Source organism: Alexandromys fortis, unplaced genomic scaffold, assembly GCF_014885135.2.
Source record: "Alexandromys fortis isolate MF-2015 unplaced genomic scaffold, M_Fortis_MF-2015_v1.1 scaffold_19, whole genome shotgun sequence".
Lineage (NCBI taxonomy): Eukaryota > Metazoa > Chordata > Mammalia > Rodentia > Cricetidae > Alexandromys > Alexandromys fortis.
Genome location: NW_026067890.1, coordinates 15,306,227 through 15,320,460, shown reverse-complemented (window position 1 = coordinate 15,320,460; position 14,234 = coordinate 15,306,227).

Below are 14,234 nucleotides of genomic sequence, written 5' to 3'. Positions count from 1 at the left end.
GGTTAAGGCATAAAAGGGGCTGGAGTTATAAAGTTCCATAAGAGAATGTTTGCTGAACAATGCAAGGTCCTCCCAAGGCCCAAAGCCCCCAAGGAAAGAGCTGAGGTAAAGCCTTATAAGCCTCTCAAGAAGAGGCCTTTGATCTTGCTCCCTCTGCTTCTCTACTTTAGAGACAAGCATTAGAATGGAGCTGGAAACTAGAGGAGCCCTCTTCCCTGAGCAGCACCTCCTTAGCACTGGGCAGCCTCATGGGCTCTTAGCACAGCTGTTCTCTCCCCGTTATCTGGTGAGCTTCTCACAGCTTCACTTAGGCAAGATCAACAGTTTGATTAACCAGGGCCTTCTGAATTTCAACCAAATCAGGAGGTTGCTGTGAAATTGCCCAGTTACTTGCTGCAGAATCAAGAGCTGGGTGATCAGCTTGCCCCAATAAATGTTTCCCAGCACCAAAATGTAGCTCTAAAAAACAAACAAACAAACAACAACAACAAAAAAAAAACCAGAAATAAACAGCTGACTCTAAGAACTTTTAAAATACTGACTTTTGGCCTGCCATGTGTTTGCTGAAGTTGTACTGAGATGAAATAAAGGCAGATGTCTTTGCCAAGCAGAGTTTGAGAGTGTGGGCAATGTTCTTTTTCTCTTCTGAAAATATTCAAAGGTATTTCCTTATTTTTGTGTCTATTTTGTTATATACATACTTTCTGTTGTTTAGTTAAAGAGTTTTAAAACCCTTGAGTCATTTAATTTGATAATAGAGAAGTATTTCTTAGCAGCTACGCATGCACTGTGCACCCGAGGTTATATGCAGATGAGTAGATGGTGTTCCTGTTTCCCCAAACCGTGTAGATTAAATCTTATTTTACTGAAAAATAAAAATAAAAACAAAGCCAGGAGGCTAGGGATTGACTGCTTGTAGGTGGAGACTGTTTGCCTGGCTCACATAGGCCCGTGTTCAATTCCTAGCCCCATGAAGCACCAATTTTACACTCAGAGACAGACATTGGGGTTCAACCTGAAGATCCAAAAAGCAAAGCAGCCAGTCCCTGGCTTTTACCTCGATCTCAGTCCAAAATGGTGATCTTGCCTCCAGGAATCTCAGAATGAGACTGCCCCAGCCCCACCACCAACCATGTTGAGGACAACTACCACCTAAGCAGAACAGAGAACTATCGTTCTTCCTCTTCCCCTCCTCTCTCCCCCTCCTTTCTCTCTCTCCCTTGCCCCTTCTGCTCCCTCCCTTTTTCTCCCTCTCCTTCTCTCTCCTCTCTCCGTGTACAATTGCACACAGGTGCGGAGAGCTCTGAGCTGGAGCTGGTGGGCTGAAGGATACTGCATGCGAAGCTTTGCTGACTATAGATTTATAACTGGCTTTTGGATCAGTGTTCTAGAAAGGAAGGACAGCTGCTTGGGTTCATAGGAATTCCCGAGCCCTGCAGTTGCTTCTCAGCCCCACAGATGCTCTAATTTAACCCAAGGCACATATGACACTTTTTGCACCAGGGTTCTGAAACAGGATCCCGAGCCTCCTCCCTGGAGCTGCTACTCCACTCTGTCACACGCTGTCATCTACCCACGCCTTGGCAAGTGATTTATTCCGAAGATTTTATTTTAATTTTCCCCTCTCGCTTTAGTTTTAGATTGATAGTCTTTCTCTCCTGCCATCTGTGTTGCGTCTCGGAGAGGCTGTCCAAACCTAACACGTTACAATGTTTCTTTAGTATCTTTATAGAGCAGCAGGGTGTAGATGTGTGACCATAATTCAAGAAGCTTGCTTCACGAGGCTAGGAACTTGCTGGGGGGAAAGTGCAGCGCTTCAAGGACTTGGGAAAACAGACGAAAAAATAATACAACGTGCTTAGCTCACATTTCCCAGTAAATCTCCCCAGGTCTGTGCCGCTACAGTGGGGAGTTGTCCTGAATCTTTTTTTCCAGGCAAAGCAAAAAGTTTCTGGATGTAACCATGATGGGAACATCCTACAGAGATCAAAGCTCTTGCCCAGACTTTTCCTCAGGACTCCTCTCTTGGCCAACACATCTGCTCTTTAGCTACCACGGTTTCATCTGTGCTTGATGGTTTCGGCTTAAATGTCACCCTGTTTCGTTCTGGACTGTCGAATGGTTCTGCAGGAACTGTTGTTTCTTTAAGGTGGGGAGATAATGGAAGTTAGAGGAAGTGAGAGGTGTGGATGCACCCCAACACTAGAGTATATCAGTGTCCGAAATCAGGTTCCAGACTGGCAGGCTACACGGAAGGGTGACAGATGTGTTAGTCCTACGGGTAAATGTGGCAACAGATAGCCTGGCGGTCTGGTGGAGTGCGTCTCTGATTATTGTTCTAGAACTATGTTTCTTGTGAGAATATTTTGAGAGGATTTTTTTTTCGAGACGGTTTCTCTGTGGCTTTGGAGCCTGTCCTGGAACTAGCTCTGTAGACCAGGCTGGTCTCGAACTCACAGAGATCCGCCTGCCTCTGCCTCCTGAGTGCTGGATTAAAGGCGTGCGCCACCATCGCCTGGCATTTTGAGAGGATTTAAATCATATTGATATTAACCCAAACAAGCCATGTATTATGAACTGTAACTTACCATTTGAAAATGGAGCCAACGTTGATATGTACGTATGTGATGCATGCTGAGGTTTGCTATTAGTGCTTCTGGACTCTTAAAAAAAAACCCTGAAGTGGTTCCTCCCCCCTCAGTTTAAGTGAAGTTAACTCAGATTAGTTTTGGCTTGAGCAGATAGTTTGTTAGAACGTTGCCTATTTTCAGCCTCTCCTGCACCTCTAGGCAAAACACAGTATATCTTATAAAAACTAATCTTGAGGGTTTATACCCTCAATAATCCCTGACACAGCCTAGGTCTGTTCATCAGGATACAAGCACCACAAGCCCATGACTTGACTTAATTTTTATTTATTTGCTGCAGCACCAAAGCCTTTGTCTAACTGGTCCTCAATATAAGCCTCACAGAGTCTTGAGTTCATGGGGAGTCCTCGGTGGCACAGGGTGAGACATGTGACCGTGTGTGGCCATGTGACCACCTAAGATGTGTGCAGGCTTCCAGGTTTGTAGTTCATTCTAGTAGAATAAGAGAAATAAAGCAGATGATGTTCCAACAATACTCTGTAAAGTTATTATTGGCATATTTGTGATCCACACCTTTAATCATTATTAATAAATTTAGGCTTTCAAACCGAAATTATACTCCACACACAAAATTACAATTAGACTGAATTTTTGCTGCTTATGTTACACACCTCAGAGATACATGTCAATTCTTCAAATTTACATAGCTATTAAATGATATACCAAGAAGACCACTTATAGAAAGCAATGGGAGCATTAAAGCATGTTACAACATGAAGGTCATAATTATGAGTTTGAATGTAAAAATGTGGCTTCTGGTTTAACTTTCCAGATTTACCAACTGCATGATTAGAACACTCAGTAATTTTCTCTACCAGCTGTAGTAATATTGACTACAGAATGGATTATGTACTGAAAAAATGTGCTGCACAATGGCAAGCATTATAAAATATGTTATTATAGGTATTATTACAATTCCCATGAACTGAAGAAAATTTAATATTTAACATAGCCTATGAAAATGCAAGTGAGACTGTATCAACACATACAAGAAAAATGAGAAGAGAATTTCCAATATAAAAGTTGTTTGTAGTACAAAACAAAAAAAGCAGATAGAGGAAATGTATATTCCAGATGAGCGGTACATCGCCTCCTATGTTTCAAGACTTTGTTCAAGCAGTCGTCGTGAGCGCTCAGGAGAACTGACTATTCAAATGTGGATGGGCAGTGTGGTTCATGGGTCTGTGGCCTGTAGAGTACGACTCTTAAATGAAACCCAACTGCTGATTTCCATTATCACGTATTGTGTCTCCTGGAGTTGTTCGGCGTTTAAGAAAATGAAAAGAACTTATAGGAAACATATGGGTCAGTTCAGGGAATGAATGTGTAGAATCCAGGTACCTCTCACTGGAGCAGCAATGGCAAGACAAAGGAGGAATATGGATTATTAATATACTTATTAAAAGTATAGACTAACAAAAATAAGTAAGAATATTATTTCAACCAGAAATAAAAGAGGCTAGCAAGCCAAAGTGTTTGCTCTATGTCTTCCATGACTAATTAGACTGGCTCTAGGGGCTGGAAAGATGGCTCAGCAGTTACAGACATTCTGTGCTATCACAGAGGACCAGAGATGGGCTTCCAGCATCCAAGTTCAGTGGCTCACAGCTGCTTGTCACTCCAGCTCTAGGGGATCTGAATGTCTCTGTGGGCATGCACACTTGGGCACGGACATGCCGAGACACATAAACATGTATGCACACACAATTTTTTAAAAATGAAGTAAGAATGACTTTTAAATGTTTTCTCATGAGGCTTTCATCAAAAGTTATTTAAGTCATATGTCTCATTTGTTTCCAGAATTGCACAAATTGGCACTAGATTCTCCAAAGTTGCTTTGTGGGGGAAATGGGGTAACTTATCGGTAATGGGAACTCTAAATCACATACACATTAAATTCCAGCAGGCACAGTATATGATAACAGAAATTAAGTTGGATTTCATTTATGAGTCTTGTTCTGAAAGGCAGATTTCTGAGCTATACTGTCTACATATATTTTAATAGGTACTCTCCTAAGTTCTTATGACTATTACTTGAACAAGGAGTTGAAACAAACAGATGTGTAGTTCATCTGTAATATGCATTGTCTGTATCTGCTGTTTTACACACCATAAACAAGACTTACAGCTTAAACAGATAAATGAGAGTCTCCATTCGCTGTAGAGTTTGTAATTGTCCTACTATTGTAGTAAGCAATTGTACAGTCTATGGGAGCACTGTGAATAACACCAGAGCTGGACAAGTTCCTGAAAATGCATATTTTTGCTTTCCTTTCATGTTAAATTTAATACTAATTTACAGTGTGTTTGTGTTCATACAGATGCCTGTGGCTTTATGAGGAGGTCACAGGACAACATGCATGAATCAATTATCTCCTTCTAGAACATATGGGTTCTAGAGACAGAACTCAGGTTGTCAAGCTTGGTAGAAGTGCTTTCACCCAAGGGTCCATCTTTCTGGCCCCCTTTTATTTTTCTTATAATAGAAAGCCTTTGAAATATTTGTCATTTCTCAGTTTTCTCATTGATATTCTATAGAATTACAGATGATAATTGGAACCATTTTTACATGAAAACATCTTCATTTTGAAAGGTTTACTGTCCCTGAAATTAATTTTGCTCCAACACTTTCATTGCCATGCTGGGCATGAAGACTCCTACACCCCATTCAGAAACGGAAAGCAGAAATTACCTCTGGATTTCCATACTGAAACCTATTCCCTTGCTGGCACCCTCCCCCTCATAAGTGAGGGCATCATGTCTCTCCATACATCCCACAATGGCACTCAGAACGGAAGCTGAACTTTCTCTTGTCTCTTCTTTACCTCTCATGTCTTCATTGGAAGTTACTCAGTCTTCTTAACTCTACCTTTCTATTCTATTACTAAGCTATTCTTTCTCATCCTTACTGAACCTAGAATATGGTCTTATCTAGCTCATAGCAAGAAATGTATTAATTCCCCGTGTCTCTGGCTGTTGCCTGCCTTCCACTGACACCATGATACTACTCTGGTCTCCTCTAAACCCTTTAGTAACTTAGTGTATGTTTGAGCAGAAACCCAGATGTTTTACCAAAGCCTGAAAAGGCTCACTTCCCCTCCAGCTTTTTCTGTTTCAATCTTCTTATTCTTTCAATACATTGAACTCATTCCTTAATCAAGACTTCACAGTTTTAATTCTCTGCCATCCCCTCGTGGTTTCTTCTAGTGATTCTGAGATGGTCTCCAATGCTACTTTCTGAGGAAATCCTATCTTTCCCTATTCCTCGACCTGCCTTATTATGTATAACATTTATTAAAATACCAAATTAACTATCTGCTAAGAGGTTTTTTGTCTAATTTCATCACTGAGGTGGCTACTGTGCCTGCCGAACTGTATTCATATCATATGCTGAATCATGTGGCCCAGAGTAGGCCACCAAAGATATTATGTTTTGTGGATATATGCACTTGATGTTGGGAAAACAGCACTTTCTATCCTTTATACTTGTTACTGAAAATGAGAACAGCTTCAAATCAAATCTGAACTCCAGGAAATCTTTCTTGCATTCTAGAAGAGCTAAAAGGAGACACTCTTTATGTATAAGATTTAACCTCTGTCTTTATTTGTGATATATATATTAGTTATGCCATGCCTAATATTATATAGTCTTCCAAAGCCAAGAAACTATAAATCCTCTCATATGCTAAATCCACAAACAAGAGTCAGAAACATTAAGACATTGGTGTCCTAGAAATTCTTCTATAAACTGTGATAATTCTTATGTTGATGACCTAGACTGAGCATGTGTAAAAAATGCTGGCATGGACCAATGCAGATTTCTGGAAAATATGAGCAACATACATTAGTCATTTATCATTAAGCCACAGAGGCCCTGTATTAGTTTCAGCTGTGTTCTTGTTAATGGTCTTTGACATTTATATACCCCAGGGCTCTCTTGTAAGTGACTGAAACCCAATTTAAACTAGCTTAAGCTAAGTACAGTATTTACTGGCTGGTGTAGCTGGCAGGTCAAGAATGGAATCTGGGCTCAAGTGGTGTGTCTGAGACTAGAGTTCTGTCTCTACTTGGTTCTGCTTCTCTCTGCTTGTACATGGGTGTTGGTATTTTTACATGGATAGGCTTTCGTTATGCACCAGAAAAATAATTCCTGGTCTAGATCACTGGTGTTTGTGAGCCAAATAGAGCAGCCAGTGCTGAAAATATCCCTGAGAAGGTTCAAGTTGGCCAAGCTGAGGTCAAGGACTTAAAGTATCACTGTGCTGAGGGGAGAATATTGTACACTTATTGAGCTTGACTTGGTTATGTGCCTACTCTGTTATCGCAGGGAGAAATTATATGACTGATGGCTCTTCCCGGAACCACGAGGAATAGAAAAGATGTTCTTAGAAATCAAGAAAGAATAGTGAATCATATGGTTGGCTGAAATGCTGAAGTCGTTTAATTGATACAGCATTGTTTTTTATATCTAGTCAAGAAAAGACAAAGCATCATAAAAATCAGTCAAGTGTTACCTTGTATTTCTTATATTCTCTTCCTTGGAAATAAAATACTAGAATTGATGCATATATAGAACTAGCTACATCTTGAATTCTGGCATTAAAAATACTAACTGGAATCAGGATTATGTAGAAAAAAAAGGAAAATGGCCATAGAAGACAAAAGTAATGAGATTGAAAATCAATATGAATGAAAGATTTAAGTGTGAACGAGTGGGAGACAATAGCCATAAATCTAGAAGAAGAAAATTTAAATTGCAGTTCTTAAATTTAATAATCATACCCTTATCATATTTTATTTAAGAGACAATTCAGTTTCTGCTTTTCAGTACTCCTTCTCATGATAGGACTGTTTATGACTTGATGCTTCCAAACACAGTCTGTTTGCTTACCACGTCTTGTGGTTCTCTGTCGAACTCCTCTCCCCTGAAACTCACCTTGAATAGGGACACCTGCATTTTGCCTGTTTCTTCCTCTGTCCTGGATCTTGACTCCACTTCATATCCCCTCCCCACACTCTACCACCTTTTTGACCATCCTTCTAAGAAAAGACAGACCCTCTCCCATCAGCAATAGCTTGAAAAGTTCCTGGGGGTACTATTTTCTCTCTACTCACCAGAATAACTTCGAGGCACATTTAGAATTTGCCTCGGCTGACCCAGCTTTCTTACAATGACCATCTCCCTAGTTACTTGTCATCTCTGCCTAGGACCAGGGCATTAAGGCTGTTCTCAGAACATCAAACAAGGTGGAGTCTATTAATCAGGCCTTGCTACTTAATGCCGCAGGAGAGTTCCATTTCCCTCATTTTTTTTCTCTTTAATTTCAATGGCACTATTTCAATGGCTCCAAATACTTTGTAAGATAATATAGTCACTATTAGTTATCCCCAACCTTTTTTTCCCTTCTGGAAAATAGGAGAATTCAGCCTTTAGCATTTGGTAAACTTGTCTCCTGACTTGGGAGCAGCGATGTGATTAGTAGATCATATCTCTGAGGGTCAATCAGATTGTACCAACACAGAGACAAAGTGAATTGAGAGCAAGTGCTAGGGATGGCTCCTCTTGGGAACCAGCTTGGGTCTCTTTGCTCTTCAATTCTTGATAGCTAGGGCCTGGAACGGAAATAACTCCTCAAGGGATGAATTGGGCTTTACCTCATATTTTCCAAACCTTTATTATTCCAGAATGAATTTAGAGTATACTTGCTAACTTTTGGCACTCTTTTGCTTGTTTACTTTTGAAGAGAGTCACAAAATATCTTAGTGGAGAAGTCCTGATAAAGCTCATTGCTGGGACAATTAATCAAAACTATATCTGCTAAGTCAAAGAGCATTTCCCATATCACACACTGAAGCCATTCTTCCCTATTCTGCTAATGAATCGGCCTCCTTAATCACACATGCTACCCAGGGGCTTTCTAGTTCCACTACCTACATTGTCCTTAGTGCTTTAAAGGTAATTTATGGTGTAACAATTTTGACAGTTGTGAATGCATGGAAGTGAAGGGCCGGCTAAGCTTGCCTTTCCTCGGGAGACTGGAAATACAGCATGTGTTTGACAAGATTTTGAAAACGTTTCCCCAAAGGGCAAATTCCAACAGACGTGTGGTAATGAGCCATGACTGACTACGGACAGCACACTTAATCTCATATAGGCAGCATGAAGTTAGAACCCGGGACTCTTGGCTCTAACATCTTGCCCTCCTCTGTTTAGTTTTTTTTAAGTGCATCACTTTGAAATGGAGAAACCTCCTCTGTGTCCACAGGGTCTATTTCTCCCCTTAAAGCAAACAAATGGGACCCAGATATCTGTCAGATTCTCTCTTGAGCTACACACGTGAAACAGGACTATCCCGAGTAGCTTTTCTTCACAAGTTCGTGTATCGGCCATTCATGACTTTTACCTTGGCAAGTCAAAAGTCTGGTCTTATCTTGCACCATGAAGAGTCTTTTATTTCCTTTTTAAAGGCTTTTATTTTTATTTGTACAATATATGTGTCAGCGTGGGTATTTGTGGAGGCCAGAAAAATATCGGAACCCCTGGAGCTGGATTTAAAGGCAGCTAATGAGAGTGCCGAGAGCTGAATTTGCATTCTCTGGCTGAGCAGCAAGTACTCTTAATTGCTGAGCCATCTCTCCAGCCCTCTTAAGTCTTTTTTTGTTAATTTCACGTTTCCTTTAATTCTCTTCTTAAACTTGACCTGGAGTGTTGAAGTATTAGTTGGAGATATATGTGTATTCGCACACATAAAATGCACAGACACACCTAGTATATTGTATTTTAATAGGATACAACACTTGTATACATATGCAACAGTTGTATATAGTCCATGAATCTCAGCAGAGTGCCAAAGGACAGGGCTCCAAATGAAGATTTCAGAACGAAGATTGTATATTGAATTAATCTCAAATTGACCACTTCCCCTCTTGTTCTGTACAGCACCAGGACAGAATAGGAAACACAATCTGATACAATGGCTGCTGTTCCTTGGTGTGCGCAACTGTTAACTGAGATCTTACTTCAGACACTTCTCTGGCTGTCTAACTTCTTGCAGCCTATATGGAGAGAGAGTCAGAGAAGTTCCTGAAGGATGAAGCAATGGTCAGCTCTTGCAAGTATAATCAAATCCAAGAGTCCACTCTGACTTTGACAGGTCATGCAATGGGTGCAGACGTTTTTATGATGCTTATAAGATGATGCTTTTCTACCATGACCAGATAACTGTAAACAACCAGCGCAGGAGGGTGGGGTTAGCAGAGGAGGGAAAAAGCACATCTTGGGGTGGGATTTCATGAGGACAATAATTGGAGCATCACATATTTCAGAGTAATGGCCAAATAATACACTTTGGGCAGAGCTGCTTCTCGGCTTGTTCTTCCAAAAGAACCTGAAAGACAGATGTTGCCGTTACATTTACAATGAAAAAATTCCTTCCCTGAAAACTAAATTAAAGCTGGACCACGGAGAACCATGAAGTTCGTGTTCTTTGTGGCTCAATTTCTTTGAGAAAGTTTTATAAACACTTCCTAAATGTTTTATGAGCTATGAAAAGAGTCGAGGGAAACTGCAGCCACATAAAGGTTATATTTTAAGTACATTGCTGGAAAACATACAGTAAAAAATGATCGACCAGCCACATGTCCTGACTTGCTGTGGTCCTGAGGCACTTCTGCTTCAAATTGCATTAGTCAACCAGCTGGGATGCTTTTGAATCTCTTGTCATTTGCAAAAATCATGTTTTTTTTTGTTTAATGTGCAGCTATATTGGTCAAAGTCTTCATTTCATAAAGTTCTGTAATTTTGCAAGGAAGGAAGGAAGGAAGGAAGGAAGGAAGGAAGGAAGGAAGGAAGGAAGGAAGGAAGTTGTGTCTTCAGTGGAGTGTGTTTTTCAGCTTCCAAAATATTGATCAAGTTAGTTTCATTTCACAGACCACCTTTCAGAGAGCCAATACTAAAACCGTAGCTTTTTTTCCTTTTGCTGCCTGAGGGCCACGAAGTCGCTGTGCTACCGTGAAAAGAGCCCCAGCTTTACAAGTCCTGTAGTGTGACCCCTCTCTGCATCTTAGTGAACGTTCCTCTCTGAGTCATACTGTGATACGGTCAGTTTCTGCACTCAGGGTGGCCCTGCGACAAGACTGAGTGTCTCTTTTACAAGAGTTGAGGAAGAAGAAAATATTAAAAGCCTTTGCTTTTGATTAGCTTTAAGTGAAAGTCACTAAAAAAAAACCTGTTATTTACCTCTGCTTGTCTCCCTCTCATCACAGATTCCGTGTCATTAAATAGGAAGTATAGTAAATAGATTGCTATTTATTAGAATGCAGATGTTTCCAGGGGTGAATATTTCGTGCATATGTTAAAATAATACTGTAAGGGTATTTTTATGTATCAACTTGACTGGGCTGTGGAATGCCTGGATGGGGAAAAGTCTCAAGCTTGATGCAAATTCCCAAAGTAGCAGGCACAGTGATGTTGAATAATACAATGTTTAGCGACCCTTTGCAAATTTCCCAGAGCAATTTGTGACATTGTGACATTAAGCTTCTTTAGACAACAATCATTCAGCTTCCTTAGACAACGTCTGCTCTTTTAGGTTAGTGAAGTCATAAAGGTTCAAGCCACTGAGGTTCCTGCAGTGCTTTGTTCCCAGAAGACATCTTCTAACGAATGTATTTGCACCTTAGAAAATAAAAATTGTATGTCACTTGAAAAAAAAAGTTATTTAAAAATTTCTGATTGATGCATATTTATAAGGTTACATAGTTCTTAATACATTTGTTACTCAAAATGTCCTTAGGTCTTTAATGCCATTTTTACTACATACATAGAATATAATGGTGTAGTATCCATTTTCAATAAAATCAAAGCTCATTGTTTAAACATAAAATAATAAAATTTAAAAACTAACAAAATTGTATACTTTAGCTCCATTGAAACCTAAGTCAGTATGCTTGTTTTTCATTATACACCATGCATTTTGTCCTATCTCACACCAAGCTGTGGAACTAATGTTTTACCAGAGTGACAGAATTAGCTAACTTGTCAATCACTCACTTGTTTGTCTATTCTATGCCAATTATATGGAACATAGAAGTATATAGTATTGAATGAGATATCCAAGTCTTTGCCCTCACAGGGCCTAGGAATCTTGGCTGAGCTGCATACACTCTCTGGCCACCTGTAAAGAGGGGAGCTGAACCAGAATGTTTGGAATATGCTTTCAGGCACTGATGGGAGAAGTCTGGGGTTTCTATACTCTCCTTGCTCTCATTCCTTCTTTTCCCTAAGAACATTAGATGCTAAAGGAGAGACTTGCATGGAAGCACTTCTTTGGAGACAAAAAAGATGTGCTAGAGAAAACGAAAAGAAGAAAAGATCCAAACCTACAGGACTTTAAAGCCTGTGGTTTCAATTAGGAAAGCTTTTGAAATTGGGAACATTTTTCTTTCTTTCTTTCTTTCTTTCTTTCTTTCTTTTTTTTTTTTTTTTGGTTTTTCGAGACAGAGTTTCTCTGTGGTTTTGGAGCCTGTCCTGGAACTAGCTCTTGTAGACCAGGCTGGTCTCGAACTCACAGAGATCCGCCTGTCTCTGCCTCCCAAGGGGAACATTTTTCTTGATGTGCCCTTCATGTTCTCTCCAATCCATATTTATCCCATGCTCTATTTGCACAACTCTGTGTTCCTCTAGAACATGGTTAAGAAGGCCATGAAGAACCCACAGCACTTCCTGAATGCTGCATTCAGGCACAGCTGAAATGTTCTATTTGCATCATTCCCCTTAGGAGAGAACTTTATGATTGCCTTCACTTCCCAAAGAGTTCAAACCTGTTCACATCCCACAGTTAGTAAGTGGGAGAGACGATGGAGTGTCCCCTGCCCACCACTGACTATAGGCTATTATCTAACTGAAGAGCCTCCTCTATTGCTTTATGCCCCTGCATCATCATCTATTAGAAGAAAGTGTGACTGCTAAAAGCTGCTGGTTTCATTTCTTTCCATTACACACTGATCGCAAAGCCAGTTAGGATCTTGTCCATTTCTTTCCTACCACTAACAAAAAAGAAATAAGTCATAATAATTTTAGTTGGTTCCCGTATTAGTTTCCTTGGGCTGATAGTGACTTCTAATGGTAGAAATACTTTGTTCCTTCCTTCTGGAGGCTGAAATTCCAAGGTCAAATTCTTAGAAGTTTGAAACTCTGGAGAAGAATCTCATTTGTGCCTCTCTCTTAGATTCTGGTGTCTGTGTAATCCTTGGCCTGACTTGTTCTGTAGATATTGTCTTATGGTTTCTGCCTCTATCTTTATCTAGCTTTTCCCCAGATGTCCCTGTATTTGTTTTCAGACTAGCTACATGAGTATAAGACATTGGCCTTATTACGTATCCTGAAATTCTTAATGCAAAGTCCTATTATATTCAAATAGGCTCACAATAACAAATACTGGAGATTAAAACTTGGTTAACATGTGGAGGACTCTATTCAAATCCACTATGCTGTTATTTCTTGAAGTTAAGACATTAACAAGTTAAGACTTTCTTTTTGTACTTCAATCAATTACTTGCATTTTACTGTCAATAACTGGAAAAAAAATCGACTGTGATCAGGATGTCAGAAACAGTACCTTGTGCTCTTTGAGTTTATCTTTAATCTTTCACTTTAAAGAAGGTCACTAGCGAGGTACAAAAGGCAAGAATTGAAGAAAAACAGCACCAACTACATGGTAAGTCCCTATTGCTAAAGATAAAGCACACTTTGGCCATAGAACATAATTAAATTAACTCCAAACCCACTGGGAAGCTTTTTTATTTTCTAAGTGGGAGGAAAATCATCTATGCTCTTATCTAGCACTAAAGTGTGTGGTACAATATGGACCTGCAGGGCATGGTGTGTCCAAGGGTGCAAGCGTCTCATGATTGCTACGTGGGCAGCCAACCATTTTCTGCTTGGATTTAAGGGAATTCATGCCTGGTACTATAAATTTGTCCCAAACCCCTGACTGAGAAGGATATTGACTCTGTGAATTTAATTAGAATTGCTTTCAGTCAAATTATTAGGATACACCCCCCCACACAAAATATCAACAACAACAATAATAAAACAAAACAGAAACATTCCAACAATAATATGAGTAGCTGGAAAAGGGAAGGGAGACAGATGGGAGTGGGAAGGGGACAAAAGAGGGCAATGGGGTGTTACCACAAATTTTGGGTGGTCTTGCCTGAGTCACCACATATTACCAGGAAAATTAGGGTGATCTCTTGGAGTCGTAGTCTCAATAATAAAATAACCTAAGAAAAGAGTTAAACTAGAACTTGAAGACAAGTTTTTAAAGAGTCTGAAAGAAGAACCTCCAGTGCAGGCAAGCTGTAAATTTCAACAGCAACACAGAGGAGGAAGATGAGGAACAAAAAGAGAAAAGGTCATGGCCTTTCATTTAAACGAGCACAACGTGGTGGGAAGTGGATATTAGAGAATGCATAGCTGGAGAGAAGGCTCAGCCATTAGAGCTGGGATCACAACCAAAAATGTAAGAGGAAGCATGCTTACAATGAGATAGAAAGAATAGGAAATGTTATACACAACTGCAA